Source organism: Stegodyphus dumicola, chromosome X2 (assembly GCF_044657685.1).
Source record: "Stegodyphus dumicola isolate Sdum_Otavi_A_Nest chromosome X2, ASM4465768v1".
NCBI classification, from domain to species: domain Eukaryota; kingdom Metazoa; phylum Arthropoda; class Arachnida; order Araneae; family Eresidae; genus Stegodyphus; species Stegodyphus dumicola.
Genome location: NC_140781.1, coordinates 61,367,294 through 61,384,518, shown reverse-complemented (window position 1 = coordinate 61,384,518; position 17,225 = coordinate 61,367,294). Strand labels below are relative to the sequence as shown.

Genomic DNA, 17,225 nt, shown 5'->3' with positions numbered 1-17,225 from the left:
TAATAAGAAACTCTTCGTTTTGAAAAAAAAATGAGAAATGTGTGCAATATGACTTTTGGTTTTGATTGATATTTTAAGAATCGGCCATTTTAATTCTGTCGGATGGTAAAAGTTTCTGAAGACGTTTTTAATAAGTTATATGCTTTAATGTTTTCAAATTTAACAATTTTCAAATTTGATTTAATTTTTAGGATCTTTGTCATTTTCTGGCCTCAAAAAGTTTTATATTTCACTACTGCTTTTATGATTATATATTTTGCTTTAAGTATTATTACAGATTCTATTGAAGGAAATTCTCAAGAATAGGAATCGTACTTGCACAATGAATTTTTCATGAACAATAAACAATTAATGAACATAAGCTCCACTTTTACCGTTGTCAGAAAATAATATCTCTCATGTAATAATTACACGTCTTTTGGAGAGCTCAAAACCTTTACTTTTGGCCCATAAAGGAATCCTTTTCTGACATTAAATGAACTTCTAATATAAAATTAAATTTTTCTCCATGTACTTGTATTTCTATTTTTAGTGTGAAGCATCGAGCTAAACTTTATTGAAAAAAAATTGCGAAGTGTTTCCATACACATCTTTTTGTCCAAAGATTTTTGAGATATGAATACTTTTAATTGTAAGAGCGTTGCGGATTTTCGCTGCGCGTATTAGAATAAAAAGATTTGACATGAATTAAAATTTTACAATGAAATGCTTCGAGAATGTACATTTAAAATTTTAAACAAAATCATCATATAAGTAAATCATCTCATAATTAAGTGCCACAAAGCAAAATTATTTAAAAATTATGATGGCGATTTAATTGCAATGTATAAGAAGCTTTCACGAAGCGTGCGAAACGTTATTCGTGTATCCCAATCTAAGTTTGACGCATTAAAATAATGGAATAGTCTAGTACCAGGAGTATATTGATACTAAAGTTTTCATGAATTGTGCCTTTCTACTTTAAAAAAGCCATTTGTTGAGCCGCATAATACTAGTTTTTTTTTACTAACGTATTTAAACACTAAAGAACATTTTAAAAAACCTGTTAAACGTATATTCTAGGAATTGAACATTATTTCAGCTTGACTGAGAAATTTCGGGTCTTGATAAAATTAAATACTTGTTAACTATACTGCATATGACAGAGCATAGGATTTCAATCGTTAATTAAATTAATTTGAAATTTCTCTAAGTGAATTTTACTTTCATTTACGGACTTCAGAATTCTGCCGATCAATAATATTTTTATATATTTCATTGCCATGGTTATTTAAAGGTATTATATATCAAGAACGCTTTTTTTCTGAAGTTCAATATACAGTAACATTCTAAATAAATACTTAATGTATAATCTAACATAATATCGGTTTCGAAAATCTGTGTTAGAGAAGACACTTCTAAAATTAGCATATCTTATTTTTCTTACTTTGCTATTGTAGACAGTATGTTTGATTGGCATATTTGCAACAAAGTTCATGAATTTTCCCCAGATTTTTAATAAAAAAGCATTCTTTTATACGCTTTAAATTAACGAACATAAAAAACATATCCAAGAAATTTCTTTCGGTGGAATGATATAAGTTGTTTAAAGAAACCTTTTATCTATTACAGTTTTTTTAAAGCGCTCTCGGCATTCCATTAGTAAACGATATAGCCTAAAACTATACTTGTCTAAGAGAATCCAGTGTTGTGAAACGAATTACAGAAATTTCGTTTAACGTGTCAGAGCAAATTGTTTGAAATATAGAATAATTAAAAGGATAAATTTAGCTAATTATTAAAATTTATATGTAGCTTTAATTGACTAACTAATTCATTATAAATATTCTAATATCTTCATTGTTAATACTTTTAGAGTGAATAACTAATGTAAAATCCCATATATTTTATCCTGAAAATATATGAGATGTATAGAATATATAAATTTTAAATTTACTAAAGGTAATGTATGCTTTATCTAATTCATATACAATTAAGACGAGGAAACAGTAAATGGTATATAATATAATATCTTATAAAAGAAAGTTTACGTTGTTGAAAATTTTAAATTCATTTCGTGTCGTATAGCTAATATGTTTTTGTGATTCTGATAGTAATTTTAACCTTTTAATGATTCTTATAGAACTCTTCGAATAGCGAGAGATTAAGTGAACAGATATATGTTACATAAATGAGTTGAAAATAGAATATATATAATAATAATAATTTTTAATTTTGAAACTAACAAATAAAGATTTGTTACAGCAAGAAGAAATAGGTGCTCAGAGAAAATTTTTATTATTTTCAGAATACCTACTCCTATATTGGTTAATACACAGGTACACGTGTGTTACTGAGAGAGCAGTTCCCACTGTCGACTCGAGGATACCACAATTTATTTTCTAACTTCCTTTTCATGTTTCGTTTATTGTCCGTATTTCCCCGCTGGCATTGACGTTTCAGATTTTATGATGCAACAGACACTCGCTTTGCCGCAGGAATCAATCAAGAGAGAGAAGGGAATTCAATTTCACCAGACATTCTCTCGTATTCTTGAAAACTAGACGAACACTTCACATAAATTTCTTACAGTGAGAGGTGTTTAACCTGTTTCATCCCATTTTAGAAAACTGGCACTACAAAGCGTTTTCAACATTTTCAGAGTGAAAGGCGTTTTCAAAATCTAATCGGTTTTTATATCGCTGTGTTATAAAAATAAGGTATACACGAAATTTAAATTACGAGTATATATTAATCAATTTGTGATTTTCGAATTCAGTGCCTAGGAAAAATAAAATATGTGTTTTAATTGATGAGATGATGACGTATATGATGAAATACTTTTTCATTTGTATTTCGTGATGCATATGCTACTATCCGGAGGTACTAGTACATTACACACAAGTACATTGATTTATGTTTGCTTTGCTTGTGATATGGAAGAGAAGGTTTCAGTTCTGAATGATGAAACTCAGAGATCACTTAATCTGGGGAAAATGTATATGTGATTTTAGTTTAATGTCATGAAAGAAGACATCAGAAGAGGTGTTTAAAATAATTCCTTGACAAATTTGTTAAGAATTATTGAAATCATATTCTTCACAGCCTTAAATTCATAGGCAAAATTTCCGTTACTAACTTTGCATAAGTTGAAATGCCACTATATGATTTCTTAAAAAAATATTTTCGGTATAATCCTCTTTTAATATTGCTCTAATTCATTCATGGAGTGCTCTAAAATATTGAATTTTGCATTTATATAGTTCGTAAATGTATTTTTTATTCTGTAGAACATTTAGTCAAAATTCTTTAAAAGTTTGTTATAAATGCGTCTTATATGTTTTTAGGACTATCGCTTATTTTTTGGTTTATAGGTGTTGATTCATGTTTTCATGTACATAATGTTATATAAATAACGTATAGTAAAGTTAAAAAAAATGTAGTGTCATGTTATAAGTATGTAATTTAATATTTGTAAATGTTACTTCATACTTTCACACCACTAATGTTATAAAAGTGATGAGTAACAAGAAATTAATTTAAATAAAGTGTAGTATCACTCTATATGGTTGTAATTTAGCATTTGTAAGTGTTACTTCATGGTTTTACGTACTTAAGGTTTTACAAATGAAGAGTAAAAAGAAGTTGTTTTTAATATGAAAGCAAATATAGTCTCGTTATGTAAGATGTTATTAAACCTTTGGAGAACCAAGAATCTCTAAATGTTAAAAGTTAAAAATATGATTTCGTCAGTAAGCAAGAGTGACTAATGTAATATAACATCTTAAGGAAGAAGATCAAATTAATTTTTGTATATGAAACCCAACAAAAATTTATTAATGATCCAGACGTGTCTTAAAATACCTATTTATAGTTTATGTAAATTATGTATGTATGTATTTTTAAAAAACTGTATAAATGCCTTTACTGAAAAAACATGAATGACGTGGTCATGTAGAAAGAAATGCGCTAGTGGCAGACTTCGAGAAACGTCGATTTAGATAATATATATATTAATAAAAAAGTCAGACAGAGCATTTTTCAAATACATAATAAGTTTTCTACTCCTGGATACGTATTATTATTTTGAGGATTCCATAAAATATTCTAGAAATATATTTAAAATAGTAATTTTTTATTAGAATTAGACACCAATTCCTTCCATCTAATACAAAAATATATACTGCCGTCGGAGCAATGAAGTTGGGGACTGAACGAATTTATTATAAGCATTTATTCTAGACAGTTTAGGCGCTGATTTTGAGTTGAACAAATATCCGTCTGTTTTGCATGGAAATTGCATTTAATCCCAACCATAAACACATATCTCTGTATTAATCAGTTAACTTTAATACGTCTTTTAAACCCGTTAGTTTCATTAAAAAATAAAGTATACATTTTGAAATAATTAACTCATCAGAAGAAATATTTGAACTTAGTCATCATTTCTCTAACTAATCTTAGAAAATTTACTACTGGTATACATATAAGCCGGCTTTCGAAATGAGCACTAACAAAAATTCATTCACCAAAACTCAAAAACTTTTATTGTAACGATAAAGCACATTATAGTAATTGAAATTCTGAATGGGAAGTTGTATGTCTGGAATACTAAAATATTAATATTAAAAAATTGAAACTTAACATTCATGTCAATAACTACTGAAATTAATACTCTAAAATAAAAGGGAACCATTAAGTACATTTATTTAATATTTTCCTTTAGCCCTCCTTGATTAAAATTCCACGAACGAGTTCACTCAACACTGTTTTCAACAGTAAAAACGTGAGTTAAATGTTGGATGATATAATGCTGATATAGATGAATAGGAACTGTATTCAATTATTATTATTATCATAATGTATATCTATTCTAATATTTGTATTTAACGTAACATATATAAAATTTCTGAACAACACTCTACGAAGAGTTTTAATATCATAAATGTAATATAAAACGTTAGCGCATTACTTCAATTTAAGCAATTTCCTAATAAATTAACATTATTTTTCACAAAAGTTTCATTTATAATTCGGGTAAGCTAATTTTTAAGTACAACTAAAAATTTAGAGTACCTTTCAAGGTTCTGTATGAATCACATTTTTCGTGTTGATATACTTAGTGAAATCCAATGACACGTCAAAGAAATGTTTCACATTTACTCATTGTTGTATTTTGTTAAAATTTATTTATCGGTTTTAATAATTACTCATTTGGACTAACAGTGTGATTAACATGTCCATTTTAGTAAAGAAATGCAAATATACTTTGCTTATTATAAACTAATGCTAGTCTAAAAATGTGATCTCCAAAAATGTCGATTCCGAGGCATCAGGTAGTGGCGATACTTTGCATATGATGCAGCATCTAATAGTTCACCAATCATGAATTTTTAAGAGCCTATCTCATTTTCCAGATGTTTATGTCAATCGATATACATCTGCGTAAGATGTACTATCAGATAAATTCTATTCAGGGTCGATAAAATTCTCCTTTCTAAACAGTTGAAAATAGTTTTTTCGTGGACTATTCCAAGAAAAATCGATTAGCTATTCCATTTCCAGAAAATGGAGTATACTTTTATAAATGTACTTTTCTAATATTATGGCTGTATTTTTCCTAATATCATACTCAACACTTAAGTCAAAGAATTTCTAACGCTCAGAACTAGATGAAGGAATTCTCAGAGAAAAACAATTCGTGCGCTAGATGTCTTGGTAAATGAAATGGCGGTTAAGTTGGATTTTTTCGTTAGTTATGAAAAATTAAAAGCACATTTTAGTCTGCGGTGGGAAATCTACATACATTGGATAAAAATTTAAATGTCTTTCAAAAGTGGGTATTAAGTATGCGCTATGTGCAACACTTATTATTTTTAACGTAGCTTAATTTCACTTCACTTGCGTACTTTGCTTTCTTCTGGTACTGTAGTAGGAAACTGAGTCGAGTAATTTAACACTAAAATCCCATTTGTAATGTAGACGGCTAGCAAATCAGAGTAATTCATTAATACTTTAACTGAGGATATTACTTCAATTTAATATATCCAAATATTAGCTCTGTTAAATAAGAAATTTAATGAATTATGTATTAAATATCAAGAAATATTATAACTCATTAAAACATTTAAAATCCACGTCTAGTATTTTATAATAAATAACAATCTCAAAACTGTATTTAAAATTATTTTTAGAATTTAAACTTAGTACCTCATATCGCTCTTTTTAAAACTTTGCTTGTTTTTTTCATGCACTATAACTCTCGGCATTAATGGTTTTTAAAACGTACTAATGTATTCAATGCTTCTCATACTATTTGAAAGATAGATTATATCATCTTTAGTTTCTAAAATAAATTTCTTATTAAATAAAATAAAGTAATTTTTCACCCAAAATTACGTTTAACACTAGTTATCAGTTAAAAGTTATTAGGCATTGCGAATTTATTATTTATCGCACATAAGGAATTTATTATTTATTTTTTACATTATGCATCTGTAAATTTAAGGTTCGTAACCGTTTGCAACTTTCAGTATTTGCAACTGTGAATTCCTCATTTGCTGACTGATTTCAGTAACACATTTAAAGGTCTTGTATGATGTCATCTGTTTTGTCTGTTCCTAAGATTTGTGTTATATGTTTTTTTTCTTTACATCTGAAAAAAATTAAAAGCAGTTTTAAACAAATGAATAAAGTTTTGAAATATCGCTTACGGCTTTATTTAAATTAGATACATTAATAATTATTATGCTTTATCTGTAAATGTTACAATCAATAATTACCAGTTGAAAAGCACATTTTTTTTAAAGTTATTATTTCTAAAAATGCAACACGTACAAATATTAATATTCATGTTGCATAACTATGCGACACATAATATATTATCAAGTTAAAATTTTAGATAAATAAAAATTGTTACTTTTCCAAAGTTTTTATTTAGAAAATTACTGTTTTTTAAAATTTTTATTCTACCAGCATGTTGCAGTTGTAATTTGTGAAATTTCTTGAAAATAGGTAAAATCTAATAGTACCGAGGGTGGATAGGAAATACATTTATTCCCTGAAAAATTTTTTAAATATGGTAAGGTTAAAATGCGATTTACTAAGATGGATGAAATGACACTAATATGCATTTTCTGATAATAAAATTCATGTGAAAATTGATATAATCCGAAGAAGCAAAATGCGGCATTGACTATCATTGTGTGGACTATCTCAAAGAATTTTTGTTAGAGTCTGTTTGATGAGCTGGATATATGATTCCTATACTCATTTGATTTACTTCTACTTGTGATATTCATAATTAGGCTTTACCGTATGAATGGAAGTAATAGGGGGCGGGTGGGGTTTGTGTCCAATTTACTATTTCCAAACAAAAATGACATCTTTTCTTATGAGACTGAAAGGCATTAAAAGCATATTTATTAAAACTGTAATAAGATTCAAGTAAATTAAATTTTAATTCAAAACTAAGTTAAATATTCACAGACCCGAATCTTAATGCCTGAAAAATAATTTAGTTCTGAGTGTTAGTTCTTAGTGTTTCACGTTGTTCTGAAATTTAGATTCTTAGGTGATGTAACGAGTAGTTTTCCCTGATTTTTGTAATATTTTCTTTATTTATTTCACGAAATCTCTCGTAGACTAAAACTGCTTAGGACCACAATAAGATTAAGCATTTTGTTTAGTTGTTTCTGTAACATTCCATTCGGAATACCGGTGTGATTAAGAACTAGTTGAATATTTTCCCTCTTGATCTAAGAAGCTAAAATGTGTATGCTCCTCCGTATCTAGCAAAAAATAAGAACAATTGCTGGTAGGGAAGCCACTCAGATGAGCAGTTTTGATATTTTCTTTTAGGGCGGTGTCATTTTCTTCCCGATTCCCTGAGGAGTTTCGGAGGTTATGCCATTTATTCTAGATTATCTAGGCGAGTTTCAGGAATTTTTCGGAAGCATGTCATAAAATCATTGAATAGGCAAGTTTGAAACATAAGATTTTATTTTATTTTACATCTCTTCCAAATCCTCATTAAAGACTTTGATTTGTATTCTGTTATATAAAATAACGGTACTTACATGCTATCCCTTCGACGCTGAAACTATCGCCAAGCAGTGCGATTTAGTGCCAGTTATGGAAAGCGAGATGTAACAACACACTCTTAACATCTATTCTTTCGTTTGATGTAACTCCGCTTGACTCTTCATAAGCCACCTTTTGTTTATATGAACAAAAATATAAATTAATTGTTAACGACGTATAATCTCCTTGCAAACTGCATTGCGATGTATAATCCCTCCTTTGGTTTCTTCTGAAAAACCAAATGATTAAAATTTGTGACCTGCCCTTTACAGAATAAGAAGCAGTGGATTATTTTCAAAGTTATGGTATCCTGCCATCAAATATGTGTTTATTAATGGACACGATATGCTCGGCTGAATATGGCCGACGAAACAGCAATAGATTTTAACAGTTGCCTGTGGAAAGTTTGTACTCATAGCTTTCTAAACAGAGTTTCCGGTAAAATAGGAGGGCCTAACAAAATAGTAGAAATCGACGAATGCCTTTTTACTAAGCGCAGGAATCAAGCTGGTTGAATACTGATTGTTTATTAAATAAACTGGCGTCACTTCCTATAAAATTTCCGCAGGGACGATTGGTGCGACTTTGGCGGGATCTCCGACAACTTTCATAGTTCGATGGTAGCCAGCTTTTATGGTCGACGGGTTAATATGTAAGTACGGAAATAACAAATCCGTTTTAATAATATTAGTTTTATATAACAACAGTTATTATTATTATACTGTCATATAAAATAAAAATCCAATTTTTTCTTAAATCCCATTACGTAAAATAAAAATTCAATTTTTAAGCGATTAGCTGCAATTTCTCATTTACGGTTGTAATTTCACTTGAAATGTGTGAAACTTATGTTCATGCAAATTTGAGTTTGTCTCAACAAATGTCTCGTAAAGCTGGTGGGAGGAGAAAGGATGAAGGCCATGAAACCTCATATTCTATGTTCTGGGGTATTTTCAGTCAAACCTGAGATGGAACTAAATGCATAGTAATAGTGTTATTTTGCCTTAATTTAATAACTCAATTCATTTTCGAAAATTATCCTTGGCAGAGTGCAAGCTGAATTAGCTTGAATGATATGCTAGGAACAAAATTTAATTGTAGACTTTTAAAAATTTACCAGTACTAACAGTTCAATTCTATTAAACAATGATAGAGGGGCAATAAAAATTTTTAAAACCAAAATTTTATTTGAGATCAAAACTATTTGCTTAGCTTTGCTTCAAATTAAGGTAAAATTCACTTTCGACTTCCATTTCACAAAGCAGTTATTTTTGAAACGATCTGTTTGATATATGCCATTTTTTAAAACTCAGATGTATATAGTACTAGATGTTTGCATCGTTTTATATATTATATATTATTATATAATGTAATAATTCTCTAAATGTTTATCATGTATGCAAAATCACTCAGATTTTTCTATAAAAGTGTAATAATATCAATTAAAAAGTGCATTTTTAGGAATGCCGGAAGTAGTATTTTTATTTCAATTTACCCGTTCAATAAATTTCACTCATAATGTAATATTAAAGCAGCTTACTGACAGTTTGTAATTGTATCACACTTTTCGCAAACGAGAAATAAAATCTGTAACAGATATTTTCTAATGCTGTCTTATCAAATAAAAAATATCTCTATATGTGTCTAGAATTAATACATATTAGCAGCGTATTTTGTAAAGAAATCTTAATACTCAGCTCTTATGATCTTGAAAAATAGAAAAACTTTTAATGTCTTTTGCTATCTGTAGTCTGATTTAGAAGAATATTTATGACTGAAAAATATCAGTTTGAAAATTGCTTGGAACTTATGTATGAATGTACTTATGATGTCTGAATGTTATTAAATCTGTTTCTGCTGTAAACAGTCTGTTTCTATTGTAATTGCTTATGTACTTATGTATGAATGTTATTAAGTCTGTTTCTGCTGTAATTGTTGTACAGTCTGTTTCCGCTGTAATTACTTATATACTTATGTATGAATGTTATTAAGTCTGTTTCTGCTGTAATTGTTGTACAGTCTGTTTCTGCTGTAATTGCTTATGTACTTATGTATGAATGTTATTAAGTCTGTTTCTGCTGTAATTGTTATCTGTGTAACTGACCATCAAGTTGTAAATAATTTTTCTGACTTTAGTATTTATTTAATTTTTAATTGTAGTACTATTTAGCTTAAAACTATTTCATGTTATTTTCATGTTCACTATTTTATGTATATATAAGGGGAATTAATATATTCAACATATTATTTGATTCCAAATACTATCCAGTTTACCTTGCATTTGCAGATCTGATTATGTGTCTAATATTAATTGATTCACCCGTTCTCATTCCTTTGTTATCGCATGTATTCTCTTTAACCTTTCGCGTAATTTGATTATCAATCTTCGAATGTACCTTTCATATTTTTTACCTCAAGCTGTTACGGTGTTTTACTGATGTTTGTACTCAAAGACAATGTTTATATACTTATAAATAGATGTCAATGGAATAACATAAAGCGTATAAATATAGATGTCGTAGTTGCTAATACAATAGGTCTGTTTATTGTACCTTCTTTAATTCATATAATACTGATACGAGAAGTAGTTCAATATAATGTGGAATGTAACAATTTTTTATATTAAATGTTTTGTAATATTTGTATATCTGGACCAATATTTCTGTCTGTTTAATGAATTTGTTCTTCCTTTTTTCCTCCTCCTGTTTACAAATTTTCATTAATATTTTCCATGTTACAATCATAGAGTCTTCAATTTCATTGCATTCATATTTTTTGCTACGTTTTAACATTATTATATAGACGTATAAATATGTGCATTTTGAAATACACCTGTCTAATCTTTTTTGCTTTATTGCACAAATGCATACATAAATCCACACACTTAATACATGTACTCACCAATCTAATCAAACTTATGCACATGGACATCTTCACCAAAAGAAGATGAAAACTGAAAAGTATGTTCCTTAGAACAGAAATAATTAGAATCCACTATTTTAATAAATAAAATAAGAAATTCATATGCAACATAAGGTGGCGACGCTGAAATACAGGTATCTGCTGCTCAGGTTATTTCTTCCGTCCTGAAGAAAATAAACTACTTGATTATCACACAATAGGTTTTATTAACGCCACGAGTCCCAAACGCAACAGGTGTCATTTCATGGGCAATGGACGCTTTGTCAATAAGCATTTATGACAGCGTCAGATTTTTATTGGATTGCGCTTACTAGAATCGGGCAAGTGATTTTTTATGTCTCACATACTGCCACTTAAATTTTGGATCTGAATTCATCAACATTAATATTTTCTGGGTTTTTGCTTTATTCATAAAATTATTATGAATATTATGATGGATTTATTTTGTCATTATAACAATATAACTATAATAATACTGACACACACGCGTATATATAATCTTTATGCTATTATTATAGTTATAACAACACGTAGAAATATAACTATAATAATAATATAATTATATAGTATAACAAGCGAACTGAATATAAAGATTCTGGCAAGTTTTCCATTGATTGTAATGGTTCTGTAGCTGTAATTGAGTTCAGATATATTACATTTGAATTAATGGGGCACTAAATGCAGCTTCAAACTTAAAATTGGTTTTCGAATTTATAATTGATGGACATAAAAGTTTAAAACAGAAAAATATTGCTACAAATTCCCATATTCATGCTTATCTGACATTTAAGAACATACTAAATAACTTTCGTGTTTAAAACAGTGAAAGCTGAAGGAAAACAGGAGCATGTTTGGTATAAGAAGATGCTGTGTGAAATATATGTGTAAAAAACAAATTCGCACAAACAGAAAAAAAAGATGTTTGATTGGGATGAAAACTCGACATGAACAATGACATAATAAAGATGAAGGATATATTGAAATCTGATAGTCATCACTTCATTTATTAAGCAAATGCAGCTCCACAATTCTTACATATTAGTAGTATATTAGTTTTTACGTATTCTTACATATTAGTCGCCTATGATGGCAATGCTTCAGAATCTCTGATATAGCATAGCCTTATATAAATATCGAATGCTTCTAGAAAATGTTTTACCAATTATTCTGCATTGTTTATTAAGTTCGTTCTTATTATGAAATGGCCCACCAGCGGCCGTGCGGTAATGTCGCTGAACACTGGTAGTTCGGTCCGAGGTTCGAATCCCGCGAACGGGCTGGCTGCATGGGTGTTTTCGTGGTTTTCCCCATGTGTAACGTGTATACGAGCCAGTTTCCCTTAGAAAGTCCTCCACGAAAGGCATCCCTCCCCTTAGGCAGATAGCCCTAGTGTGCTTTGCCATAATTAAATACACACACATCATATTATGAAATGACTTCTGTACCTATGGAGATTTAGTAGGTTAGAAAAGTGTTGGTAACTTTCCATAAAGATCCTCATCATGTGTGGACGGACATTATTTTGCTAAAAGGTATCATTTATAGATACGAAAGCATTAGAATAGCAGCGAGTTTCAGGATATCATCGACTTTCCATTAACTCATTCATATGCTGCGAGGGATCACTAAAGATGACTATGATTTGCTAGATTTCATGTCCAGGAAATATGGACGAGTGGTTCTGTATTGCTGATAAGCGAATCTGTCCGTGTACGTATGGCAGCTTTCACTGTTGAAGGAAGTCAGTGTAAACATGGCTCTCGCTGTGAAGGTATTTTATGTAGACCCCACGTTGGAAACACGAACTGTAGCATAGTCGGATTGCGTCATTTATCGAACACTCGTACCTGGAGATTTTTTCGCATACCCACTTCCCTGAAATTATTCCTACAACTTTTATCGAGTTCTCTTAGTTGACTACCGTTAGACTTTTGTTAAATCATTGTCAGATCTTCAAACCTTTGCTATTTGCTAGTACAAACAACAGTACCACATAAATAGTCCAAAGTAACATCTTACTGAGGCGACATATTTTATATATGTTTTAGCCTGTTTGCTTGTTGTTTTACACCAGTTGTGCTTATTAATCTACTATTGTCATGTATGGCTGACTGGTATTTGCATGTGAATTTTCGAATGTGCCAGAAGATTTTTTTTAGCTACTTGGATTTTTGGGAATGTTTAAACAACATGTTTAATAACTAACTTGATATGCATTTAAGCCATGAAATTAATGTGTGATCCGGTTGTTAATGAATAACAAGCGATTCGTAATTTTTACAATTCATAATAAATAGCCCAAGCAGCATAAATTATGTATATTTACATATAAATACAATTCCATAAACATATTGGTTGTACGTGAATATGTATACTAACAAGATTCCCTTAGAAAATCCTACATGAAATTATTCTCTCCTACTTGTAGACAGCCGTGGCTTGCGTAGCTCCGTCTAACTAATCTAGTTCAAGTGGAAACCGAAAGGCATATCTCTCTTTCTCTCTCTTTATATATATATAAATAAAATATATAAAATCATATATAAAAATATATATAAAATCAAATTTCAATCAATCGGGGCGGATAAACCGCACCCTATAAAAACATAAGTTTGTTTATTGCACAGCGATGGAAGAATTGTCATCATAATTCACGAAAGTAAAATGAAACTATTCTGAAAAGCGAAAGAAGGAAACGAAAAATTCGTGAAATAGCTGCAGCAATAGCAGATGATGTCATAATACATGGGATCCATCACAGTATAAAGTTTAATTGCGCGTGATCGGAGACGACTCTGAAAGCATCATTAACACATCCGTTAGAAGTCCTGAAATTAAATTAAGTGTACAGCCATTAAGCTACTGTTTCGCCCTGACTTCTTTCGAATTACATGAGTAATGTAAAGAAAAGCAACGGCAGGTGCAGTGTAAAATTGAGGAAGGATTTACTTAAATGTTAATATACTGATCATCTAAAACTCGATCTTAAATTCTCTCTAAAAAAATCCTTGATATGTTAAGTTGATATGTTAAGTAAGCTGAGTTTTAAAAGTCATAAGCAATTGAAGAATTATTATATGCACATGTCAGTAGATTAAATAATTTTGTAAATTCAGAAGTGCTATATATAGCAAACTTTATAAAGATGCAACAAGGAGATTATATTACACACACTACAGCTGATTCATTTGTGAGGTGTTCATTTCCATATCTCTTTACCTGGTAGATAATTCTGATCTCGTTGAGGGATATGTTGACTATATTTGCATCTAGTAAGGTCAACAGTTATTTATCTACGTGGTTCTGCGATATTTAACTGACACTGATTGCTGGAGAGTCGTAACGCTTCATGATCGCAACCGGAAATATACAAGTTTCACACTCAGCAGCTTACGAACTTTTCCCATCAATCATTCTTGATCATCAGCTTAGTCATGGGTTGCCAATGCATCGTCGAATTCAGAACGAATGCCGTGGATATACAGAAATGCTTTTACTCACTTGGTATTTATTGAGACATCATGTGGAATGAATGAGATGTAAAACTTTAAGGTACACCGAAATGTTGTCTTTGTTTACTGAGGATATTTTAAAGCAAATATAAATAAGTTGTCTAAGTATGCCACATTTGTCATAATTCTACGGATCATTTGTTACTTCTGATGTGTTTGCTACTAAGATTAATTAAAATTTGAATCAGTAGCTTTCGTAGTTTTACAGTCTTAAATTACTTTACAAGCTTAAAATCAAATTATTAAATCGACAATCATCATTATTGATATACTTCATTTGTAAGATTAATTTGCTTAAAGACATAAGAATTATAAGCAAAATTTGGTGTTTAATGTTTATAACTAACTTCTTTTCATTAATATCACACGCACTTAAATTCTCTACTCAGTACTTACTTACAAGGAAGTTACAGACTTTCAATTGATTTATTTAAATTAGTTTAAGTTCCATATTAAACTTTCAAAATATCGTCTGAATTCAGTTTTACGGTGTGAGCCGGAAAACATAGCGGCAAATACAGCGCGGACGGAAACGTTGCTGAGAAAGCAAGGCGAAAACGTCGTCGGACAAAACATCATGGGAGAAAATAAAGCAAGGAGAAAGCATCGCAGTTCTAAAACATTGTGGTGCAAAATCCCGTCATCAAAAATAAAGTGGTTCGAAAACTTTGGAGTTTAGAAACATCATTGTCGAAAATAATGTGGTAAAAAATAAAGCACCTACAATTCATCACGTGACGGTAACATTGCAGGCGTGCGTTTTCAGGCTTTCAAAATTCGCATAATGGTTTGTGAGTGGAGGAAGGGATGAGGAATATTTTTAGTTTTATATTTCACATTTTTGAATTTATTAATAATTTTTTGCTGAAAAAATAAGAAGGAAACTTAAGCATTCAAAAACTGAAAATGAGTAGAAAAATGATGCTACGTGTAGCAGTTAATAGAATGTGTGTGTGTGTAATTACGGCAAAGCCTCGAGGGCTATCTGCCTAAGGGTAGGGATGCCTTCGTGGAGGACTTTCTAAGGGAAACTTGTTCGTATACACGTTACACATGGGGAAAACCACGAAAACGCTCATGCAGCCAGCCCGTCCGCGGGATTCGAACCTCGGGCCGGACCACCAGTGTTCAGCTACTTTACCGCTCGGCCGCTGGTGGGCCTTAGCAGTTAATAGAATTTTAAACTTATATAGTGAACTAATAAAGGTAAGTACTAATTTATCTCTTTTATAAAGTTTTATTGATAATTTTGCATAAAATATAGTCTAGAAAGACTATATTTTATGCAAAATATACTCTACACGTTACACATGGGGAAAACCACGAAAACGCTCATGCAGCCAGCCCGTCCGCGGGATTCGAACCTCGGGCCGGACCACCAGTGTTCAGCTACTTTACCGCTCGGCCGCTGGTGGGCCTTAGCAGTTAATAGAATTTTAAACTTATATAGTGAACTAATAAAGGTAAGTACTAATTTATCTCTTTTATAAAGTTTTATTGATAATTTTGCATAAAATATAGTCTAGAAAGATTAAAAAAGGAAGATAACTAACTAACTGCATGTGATTACCTCTATTAAAATTGTTTAATTAATCATTAAATTATAAAACGCTGTTAACTGCTATAAGTAACATTAATTTTATACTCATTTTCAGTTTTTGAATGTTTAAGTTTCCTTGTTAATTTTTTGAGAAAAATGTATTAGTTAATTTCAGAAACTGAAAATATTCTTCGTTCCTTTTTGCTCTCACAGCCTATTATGCAAATATGCATTTACACCCTTTAAATCCTGAACAACGTGTATCTGCATTGTTATCGTTATGCTATGATTTGTGGGTGGTTTATTTTCTACCAAGATATTTTCGACTAATATGTTTTAAACTGCTGAATTTTTAAACCGCTTTATTTTCAACGACGATGTTTTAGACTGCAATGTTTTCTGCTTGCTTTCTTTTTTCCCATGATATTTTCGCCTTGTGTTGTTTTCTCCGCGACGTTTTCGTTTGCGATGTTTTCGCCTGTAATCAGTTTTATCATCCACTCCAGTATTTCGAGCCTAGCAAATACAAACCTGTCAGGATATTTATTCTTGTTTTTCAAAGATTTGATCAGTTATAAAAAAATTCAAGAATTTTTCGTTAAATAAAATTTCATTATTTATTTCATAAATATAAATCGCTTAATGATGTCTGTAAAATCAATCATTAAGGAATTTTACAGAATACTTTCTCTAAAATTACTTGCTCATTATATCTTCAAAATTATTCTTTAAAGAATTCTATAGAAAAGTTTAAGAAACTTTTCTAGAAAGAATTCTGAAAGAGTTCCAGAATTCTGAAATAATTTCAGCTCTTAAAGATACTGGTTTAACTGTGCCATTACACTAACCAGATTCCATTTAGCCTTACACTTCCAAATAAGGAAAAAAAGTACTTTGATAACTCTACTTCTGAAAAGAACAAAAAATGGATGAAAACAACCGGCAAATGAAGATAGTTTTAAAGAAAGCATCCTCTACAAAATTAAATTCGTGTTGCTTTTAATCGAAAAATCGGCTTTTCCTCATGATGTCAAAACTAGAAACCATTTAAAAGAATTTTTAGTTTGATTGAAAAAGTTCTTCGGCTCAGCTTAAATATTAGATATTTAACGTAGCTATCTGCTCTTTCACGGAGATGCTTCCAATTATTCCTTTGGATCGCTCTTCCTTTCTTACTTGCTTCGAAATTC

General features: G+C 30.2%; 1 protein-coding gene across 4 annotated transcripts in view; it reads left to right on the top strand.

The window, feature by feature from the left end:
- Positions 1 to 17,225, top strand: part of LOC118184676 (octopamine receptor beta-2R-like) — a 259,732-nt gene that overhangs the window by 2,474 nt on the left and 240,033 nt on the right. Inside the window, exon 2 of one of the 4 annotated variants that reach the window (XM_035354385.2) lies at positions 2,288 to 10,718. The exons of the other annotated variants lie outside the window; for them this stretch is intronic. The gene's annotated coding sequence lies outside the window, so the exon portion shown is untranslated. Of the gene's footprint in view, positions 1 to 2,287; positions 10,719 to 17,225 lie in introns of those variants that run through there. 4 annotated transcript variants of the gene reach the window in all.